A 9,722-nucleotide genomic window follows, 5' to 3' on the forward strand; every position below is an offset into this window, starting at 1 on the left:
GAGATCATACACAGCACCAGACCTAGATCCTTTATATGTGTATCCAGAGCCAGCTTAGATGTCTCTGCACCACACCAGTTCTGGAAGGATTTATTCATTTGGTGAAGTATCACACCCCAACATACATAAACATCCCCAAAAGTGGCATAATCATGTCTGCTTGGTACCACAGTCTTGTCTTTGGGCACACTCAGAGTACAGCACAGACATACTCAGGCTTGTTCCACACTCACCCACCCCAGTCCAGCAGAGCCCCACTCTAAATTGTGTTTTATTTATGGTAAAGTTGTCAGACTGAAAAAAAGGATGACTTATTTCTTCAGGGACTCTTAATGCAGTCATTACAGCAGTGTCTGAGCGCATCACAAATACTGCTGTGAGCACAGTCATCCCCAGTGAAATCAGATCTCACTCCGCAGACTGGGGTTTGATGCCCAGACGTGTCACAGTCAAAAGGAATCATAAATTTGAGCCTTGTCACTTCTCTTTTCCTCCAGAGATTCTTGCTCCATACAGCTTCTTATATTTACATTTCATTTGTGAACACTCATCCCTTCTGTAAATCCAGCCTCAGTGTATTAAAGGAGCACCTGGGAAATCAGAAACTCCTATTTTTCTTCCAGTTTAATTCCACGACTCGTCTGGTATTACTTAGGAACTAATGGAGGATGGGATCCAGCTTTTCAGAGCAGAGTTAAACCACCTGGCTTATGAAATTGCCTCTCCCTCTTTTTTCCCCCCCCTCTCCTCTTCTGCATGCCTGAGGACATCCCGCAACCGGGAATTGAGAATTTCATCTCTCTGGGTAAATAAACACAGTGCATCTCCTGTCTATTCTATATAACAAATCCCTCACAGATGTACATTCAAAACAGGCTTCTGTCAGAAAACTGAGGAACAATCCTGAAGCTTATAAAGAAATTGAAGGAACTCATTTCCCCTTTTTCCCCTCCATCTTTTTCTGATGGGCCCCCAATCACTGTGTAGCCACACATTCTCCAAACAGAAATAGGAAGTGTTTCTCAGGAGACCACCACAAGTCGCATGCTGTTTCAGAGCAGACTAACCTACTTTGTTTTTGTATTGCTTGCACAGATCTTAAAGCTTTAACATGGAATTTGCTTCCTCTAACTTTTAGGTGACAGTAGAAAAAGCCATAAGCCATGGATTTTCACTACCTTCACACTTCCAGGGAGTTCACTGAAGAAAATATAAGTTTTCAAATGCAAACCCTTCAAAGTGGAGATTTCCTCATGCAATGGGGTCTTTTTTTTTTTTTTGCATGCAGTTGGGCTTCTTATTTCCCACTGTAGGCCCTATCAAAGCACATCTGCATTCTTCTCCTGACTTCAGGCACTAACATCGTACCATTCCTGATAAAGTCCATGACTTACAAAGAGACCAAAGTAGGACTTAAGTCCACGCAGGTTCTTATCATATCTCTGCCCCAAATTCAAGGCCTCAAAACACCTGTTTATTTAACCATGTACATGCCACGCTCTGCTGTGGGACCATATGCCTCACTCAGCCAGTAAGGTGCAGTCCTTGGGATCAGCCTCAAAATGCCAGAGGCCAGGCAGCAAACCTCAAAAAACACATCTTTGAAAACACTGCCCTTCCTCTTTGAAACTCCAGGTATCAATTGTGATGGTAAAGTCTGCATGCTTTGAGCTACATGCTTTTCTAAAAGGCATTCTTTCCACATTTCATACATACAATACTTTGTGGTATAGTGAGAGCTCTGCAACTATGTGGGATGGGTAGGGAAGAGATCCTACCAAAGTGTCATGCGGCACAGCATCCCTCCTGTCCAGGCAGCCTGCTTAGGAAAGACAAAGTGTTCCAGTTCAAGATGTGCGCGGGAAGGAATGTTCTAGCAGAACATCTTCACAGAAACCATCAAAGCTTTTGAGTTTCCTCTGAGGTGTTGTTTAGGGACCATCTCTTTGGACTGACAGATAAATCGCTCACTGCTTCCATCACCCTTACTTCTGGGTGGGCTGAGTATGTATCAGCCAGACTAGAGCAGCAGAGAGCTGCAGAACCAGCAGCAGGCAAGGTGCACCAGGGTATGACTGATGGCTAGCTTAGTAAGATTTGGTTTGTTTGCCTTCTTAGGAAAAATAAGAGAATCCCTTAAGGTTTCTATTTTGGCTTCATTTCTGGGCAGAAGAAAAGTAAATACTTCATATGTAGAAATTACAAATCCAGAAGGGTTTGGAGGGATCTCTATTTTCCATTATTTTCCCAGGTTTAACAGACTGCAAGCATCACTTCAGAGAAGAGAAAGCTGCCATACAACACTGCACATAACAGTCCTTCTCAGTCCAATAACTTACCTTGTGGAAAAGCATTGCCCATTAAAAATGTCAGGTGATGAGAGCACTGGAGACTTGGTCTGTGCTCACAGACATGCTTCAGGTGTCCCCAAGGGCCCCAGTTTCACTTTTCTGTGTTTGCTTCCCCAGCTGTAAAACAAAACTCATTTCCTTTACTCAAAGGCTGAGAGGTACGCCAGTAGAAAGCAGGAGAAGAAAGTAGATGTTATATTCAAAAGATTTCTAGAGTGCCTAGAAACAAACCAATGCTATCACTTCCCCAACATTTCTTGCAAGTCTGAGTCAGCTAAAAAAAAAAAAAAAAAACAGAATAGAGAAGGAGAGTGATTCACCTAAAATACTTTTGAATGTCAGTACCAGAGATGGGATAATTATAATAAATAATTCTATTTCATAGAGTGTCTCTGGTATATATTAGTCTCTCAACCATTTTGCAGTATAAGTATTTCTGTAGCTGTAATTCTTATTTATACAACACGACATGTTTGCAAAGTGCTCTGCACAACAGTAACAAGTGCCTGCTCTGAGTAATTATAGTACAATTCTAAAAAATTAGTCAAGTAATAATAATAGACCAGGAAGAGGAGGGGAGTGGATGGGGGAAAATGATGGAAAAGACATGGATTACAATATAAAAAGAGATCAATAAAGAGTGTTGGGAGCAATTAAACTGTATGAATGAAATAGAAAAAGTGTTCCTCTGAGATCTGAAATGATGAGGAAAGTGGATGAGTCAAAGCAATACATAGAAATTATTCAGAGCAAAGAATCAGTTTGACTCTTTACTTTCATGTATTAAGTACTCACAAGGAGCGGCTCGAGAACATTCTACAGACCAAGAGCTTTTGAATAACAAAAACATCTGAGATGAATGAAAGCTGTTCACAAGTAGGGCTGAAGCAGCGAGAGGAGCTAAATCTGTCAGATAAGCTGTCTACTATAAATACAAAATATCTGCTCTTCCCTTCTCCATTCTGCATTGCCTGAATTTCCTTTGAAGTTCCATTAACAATGAGATTCTTCAGTTTATTTCCTAAACTGTTATTTGGAATGGCTGCACAATATCAGCAGCATCCATGCTTTGCCCTCGAGGCATGAAGGCCTCCTGAGAGGTTTGGGAGATGAAAGTTTTCAGGGATTTGAATCATAAAAGTATTCAGGCACCCAGATATGCAGGTCACTACTATAGGGATTCCAAAAGCAACTTAGCAACAATTCACGTTTATCCAAATGATGAATTATTTTGGTGATCCAAATATCAAATAACATTTCAGCAAATAAGGTTCCTGTGTTCCAGCACATAAATCATGTTGAAAAATGTGTCCAATGACACACTGTTGTTGTTTTCTTCTCTGCATCCCAACTTCCATTCACGTCTTCCATAAATACTTTGGCTGTTTCTGTTAATATGATGTGTTCAGGAGGCCAAGTTACTTACTTGCCATTGGTGCATGTGGCAGCTAAAGAAAGTAAGTTTCTAGACAGCAAGGAAGGGAAAAAGGCAATCACTCAGCAACTTCTATTTCACATGTGCAATGGCAGTCCATCTGGTAAAGTGGCCACCTACAGGAGTATCAAAACAAAGAGAAAAAGAGTCAGTCAAGGACATTTACAGTCCTCCAGTTTCTTTCACTAATTACCTTGACAAGCTTGAATCATCTTGTTATCATTAAGCAACAGCACTTAAAGGGCAGAACATGAGAAAAGTTGCATGTTCAGCTACAGCTTATTGACATCATCATCATCAATATAACTCTCCTGCAGCATAATGGATCCCAGAGATCAGTATCACCTACGATGACCTCTTAGATATCATAGACCATTAATTTTCATGGAGATATTCCGGTATTAAATGCTATAAATCACGCTTGACAATCTGTATTTGGCTGTTGGCCGATAAGGAAGGCATCTAATCTTGATATGAAGACATAAGGAGATGAAGGATTCACCACATGAACTTGTTCTGGTAGTTAATCATTTTCTATCTCATTCTTCGCTTGAATTTGTCTAGCTTTATAATTGCAGCACTAAGCCCTCACTAAGATTTACTCTGCTCAGAGGCCTTTCCTGCTCATGTTTTACTCCGCCAACCATACCCATTCATTAATTAAGCCATAAATCAAGCATCTCCCTTTCAGTTAGTCAGATAGGTTGAGCACTGCAAGATTTTTTTTTTAATACAGTAAGGCAATTTCCTTAGATTTTGAATTATAGCAAAGCTCCTTCTGCACCTTCCCCAGTTTCTCAGCAGCCTTTGAAAATAAATATCCTGCATATGATTAGGCTCAGCAGTACTTCAGAGGCAAAGTAAAGCATCCTGGTACTTTTACTCACCATTCCCCTGTTTATGCATGCATGGATTGATTTCATCTTTTTTGCCACAGTATCTTGCTGGAGTGAAACTGCTCCCTGTGACCCCGATCCCTTTCAGATCTCTGTTTTCCAGGGTAGAGTTTCTGATTACACATCTCCTACCCTCCTATCTGGTTCCCACATGTATAACTTTGCATTTGGCTGTAGTAAAAGGCTTTTTACTCCAACATGTCTGATCTGTCAAGTGATTGATCCTGCTTTATATAAACATTCTCCCTTCATCATCATCATCATTTCACCAGGCTTTATATATGTGCATACTTTGTCAGTGAGTTGGTATTTATTATTCAACACTTTAATCATTGCAGTAAATAGGACTGAAGCTAGAGCTTTTTAATAACAACAATCCTGTTGTCCTATGTTGCTCTCAATGAATGGATTTCACAGGGTACAAAGATCCAGTGCTGCCTACATCCACTGACTCCTATCAAATGAGGACTCTCTGTTGGTAACCATGATATTTCACCGTGGGACCACAGCAGATGGGTCTGGAAAGCACTTTATGAGCATCCTAGTTATTTCCTTACCAGGGCAAGAATGTTAATGCTAATTCTTGACATTTTTCTAACCAAGATTATTCTGTTGTTGGAAAAATATATCCTTACATTTTCTAATACCTCATCAGATGATTCTTTATCAGTTAATACTTCCTTCCCCCTTCCTCCCCCCCACAACTTGCTGCTAACCTTGCTAGCACACATCTTCTGCGATTGACTTTGTCATTTTTAATACTGGCACAGAATAAACACTTATCTACTACTCTAATATTACCTCCCTATTACAGAATTTATTAGATATCAATACCAGCAGGCTAGAAATCAGTTAAATAAGCTCTATTAGTATTCCTCTGTAAGCTATCCAGACCTGCTGATTTTGAAATATTTACCCTCAGTCCATACTTTACATTCCTCCAGGTCACTAATGGAGTGGAAAATTTTTCATCAGCCCATGTGATATAAATGCATCATCATTTTTATTCTTTCCAAATGGAGAACAGAAATACTTATTGAATATTTTTGTATTTTCTGCTGCATTATCATCTTATCATCCCCATCAAGCAACTGCATGTACCCGTGTTAGGGCTTTTTATTCTGAATATATTCTTAACTCATTTTATTGTCTGAAGTCCTGCCAGACAATGATTTTTCTGTTGTCTTTTTCTGTCTATTTTTACATTGTATAACGTATATATTAATCAATATAACTTAGAATTCCCATTTTATCCATTTGCTATGTTGGCTTTTTATTTTCTAACTATGTCTTCTGTTCACACATTAAGCCAGGATGGAATTTTAAACATTATTCTATTACACTTATGAAATTGAGACACTTCTTTCTTTCCATCTAGTAACTCTTCTTAAACAGCTTTCAGTTATCTTTCATATTTTCCTGTCCAAGCTTCTCTTCCTCAGCTGTGATGTGTTTATGGAGTACCTCATCCTGCTCTCTAATTTGATTTGATGGCCTCTGAGAGATCCCTTTCCCCCCCGAATGGTATTTTATGCTTTGATATTATTTAGTACATTCAAGAGCATGTGGTTCTCAGTTATTAATAATTCTAAAATAAGTAATCATTGTTCTTAACATAAAGCATATCCTCCTTATTCTGTCTCCTTGCCTCTTCTACTCACTCTCTCCTTGGAGAGAAACTAAATCAGGAGATTATATATAAAAATCATTTCAGCAGCTTTCAGAATGTTGATAAATTAATTTTCTTCTTAGCAATAAATACTTCTTGTTATGTGCTGCTACAGTGTATTTGTGTTAATGGAAAGGAGGAGCTCTTATCTTTGTGACTTCGGTTCTGTTGGTCCTTAAGGGTGAGGCAGAGAACAGTTGCACTAGAAATAAGGACCTTTTGCATTTCTCATTGAGTACAGTTTTCACACTCAACATGGAGTTAGCATTATTCCTGTTTTGCCTCTTTCAGACTGCATTGCATGTGAACAGTTCTCCCATTCAAGCAGGTCACCTCAAGTGCAGAGAAGTTTGTCTGAAGCTCATCGCAAAGAACTGGAAAGAATACCCAGAGGCCTGGATGAGCAGCCACCTAACCTTACCTGTATACACTTATATGATAAATAATGCATCAAAGTGATAATCAATGAGATTATTCTGCTTTTTGAAGAGGTAGCTTTCTCCTTTCCTTCTTTTTCTTCCAGGTGTTGTCACCATCTCAGTAGCAGTCCCACAACAAACACGTGATCCCAACAGATGTCAGTAGGCCAGGTGGAGTAGGAGCCAAATGGTCCCAAATCATTTGATGACTAGGAAGAATCACACAAAAGAGACTTTATGCCTTTAAAATACAACGATAAGTAACTACCTCATCAAATATTCATCTATATCTAATATAGCAAAGATTCCCATCAATAGGCGTCACTCCAGCACAGACTGCATAGGAATGGTTGTGTTGTCTAAAGAATAAGGTCTAATATTTGAAAGTTTTTAAGGAGACTTCTTGTGAAGAGTAATGGGATTAAGTACGCGTCTACCCCAAAGATCACTTAGTTCAAGACATCTTCAAAGAAGTATTACTGAGACTTCATCATGTTGTAATATATTAACATTGGATATTCCTACACTGCCTAAAAAAAAAAAAACTAACTCAGTGTCCTGCAGAGTGATTTTTAAAACTTACAGTTTGAAGAACTGCAATTCTAATTGAGACTAGAAATTTTGCTTCAGATACCAAATAATCCCAATCAGTAATCCTACAAAAATTACAGTTACAGCTTGTACAGCCAATGTTGATAATGAGAAGCCAACCTCAGAAATGCAAGCACAAAAATAGATTAAGTGAAACTTGAGCAAAGATCTGTGTATTTTTCATCTCCCCAGCTGTGAAAGTCATTTGCCTACAGGAATATTGGAATCTGCTGCCCTCCAACTCCTGTAACTCCCTGTATACTCAATCATGAGAGGTGGATGCTTCTGGATGGACTCGCTCCAATCCTAAGTGGATGGAACAAGTTCTCCTTTCTCCACTGATGATAGGTAGTGCCAGATGAGAAGCTCAGACAAGTTGCTTGACTGCAGGGAAACTAATCCCACACTGATGTGGGAAACTAGATAGTTTCTGTCCCATAACACCCTGCCTAACTGCATGAGACAGATCCTAAACAGGTTAAATGAAGATCAGAAAGAAGCCCAATTATGCATGAGTAAATATCACATATCCCATAATCTGACCTCTATCACTCCTATGCTACCCAACGCTGCCAGAGCTTTTTGCATAATTGTCTTTGTAAACAACTAATTTGCCTCTTTCATATCCTTCCAAAGGAAAATTACAAGTTAATAGAAGGGGAATTTGAGAATAAAAGTACCAGTACTGAACAGTGCTTCAGCAAAAAAAAAAGTCATAATTGCTTCTCAACTCAAAAACATTTGAAGTTTTGTTTTAACAGTGGGCATGCTATTAGAGAGAAATATTCAACCATAGTTCAGCACAGCCAAAGATGATATCAGCATATAAAGATACTTCTGGAGTCAGCTGTATTTTCAGTAGGCTTTTCTCCTTAAGGGTCATCTATACAGAGCAAGCAATTAAGGATGCTCTACTCACCAGTCTCTTAGGTACAAGCTCAACCACAAGCCATCTATTCTGACCAGAGTACGAAGTACATAGATCACTCCAGAAGTAATGCCTCCTACTTATTTCCATGGAAACTACACTAGATACAAAGAACTCATTAACACTATTTAATAGAGAAAATTCCCAGCTACAAAACACTATTTTTCAATATAGTCACCACCATTAGCCGTACATTTTCACACGTGATGAATAAGGGCCTGCATGCCGCACTCAAGAATCTGAACCAGCAGAGGTGACCCACTGTTTCACAGCTGCTGTGATGGCATTGTCACTAGGAAAACATTGCCCACACAATCCATTTTTCATTAGCCTGAGCAGTTGGAAGTCAGAAGGCACCAAATCTAGACTATAGATGAGTATGGTAGGACAGTGCTGAAAATGTTCTCCATGGTACTCAAACTGGTACAGGGCCTGGCATTACTGCGTTGCAAGAGAAAGGTTGTCTTCCTCTTTGGCCTGACTCTGGAATCCAGTTTGAGCCTTCAGCTTAGCCAGTGTCACAACACCGCAGTCAGAGTTAATGGTTTGCCTGGTTTCCAGGAAGTCCAGTGCAATCACCCCTTCCCTATTCCAGAAGACAGTGCTCATCACCTTACTGAGAGCTGTATCTTGAACTTTTTCCTAGAAAGGTATTTCACATGTCATCATTCCATAAGCTGTTGTTTTGGCTGCAGCTCATAGCAGTGACGCCACTTATCCTCACCAGAGGCTATGTGATCCAGGAGCCTGTCACCTTCAACCTCATATCAGTTCAATAGTTCCTAACAAACTTGCATAAAGTGCTCTTTCTGCCCCCACGCAAACCTACACAGAACCAAGCAGATACAAACTTAGCAATATTCCAACAATGCCAGCATCATTTCCCATGTGTTGAAAGTGATATTCAGCTCCATACACAGTTCCCTGGTCATAATCCACCAACTCACATGGATAAGCTGATCACAACATTCTTTATCTTTTGGTGTGACAGCTGCACATAGCTATTCAGAAGGTGATTTGCTTTTCACTTCACTGAAACAACTACTGAAAAGCACCACCCACTATCCCACTGTGCTCAAATCCACTGTTTAGATTACATAGGCACTCATCAATGGTCAACAAGTGTCAATACGTGCAATTTTTTCCCATATAGAGGAATTCAATGAGACACCATTGCTTTATATGCGCTTCCATATTAGATGCCAGTTTGTCTGACTGCCCTTCTGTTGCCATTTGTCATACAGCAACAAAACATCATGTAATATTAGTAGAAAGGATCAACCATGGAATGCAATGGAAAGCACAGAAATGACAACAGCATAGTAAGGTCCCAGGCTGAAGGAAGTGAGAGTTTTCTCAAATGCAACAGCAATAAATGGAAGAAACTTCTTACCTTCACAAGGCCTCACAAAGACAAGAACCTCCAACAAGGT

At 39.7% G+C, this 9,722-nt stretch overlaps 1 long non-coding RNA gene across 2 annotated transcripts; it reads right to left on the bottom strand.

Annotated features, from left to right (window-relative positions):
* On the bottom strand, window positions 1–9,722 carry LOC101749472. 2 transcript variants are annotated; one of them, XR_003075492.3, is made up of 4 exons: window positions 9,683–9,722; window positions 6,773–6,979; window positions 3,778–3,902; window positions 1–2,468 (listed from the first exon to the last, which is right to left on the bottom strand). It is a non-coding gene; the product is annotated as an uncharacterized LOC101749472 (long non-coding RNA). The 2 variants fall into 2 exon arrangements; XR_005860221.2 differs by lacking the exon at window positions 1–2,468 and having other exon boundaries at window positions 3,545–3,902.

Source organism: Gallus gallus, chromosome 5, assembly GCF_016699485.2.
Source record: "Gallus gallus isolate bGalGal1 chromosome 5, bGalGal1.mat.broiler.GRCg7b, whole genome shotgun sequence".
Lineage (NCBI taxonomy): Eukaryota > Metazoa > Chordata > Aves > Galliformes > Phasianidae > Gallus > Gallus gallus.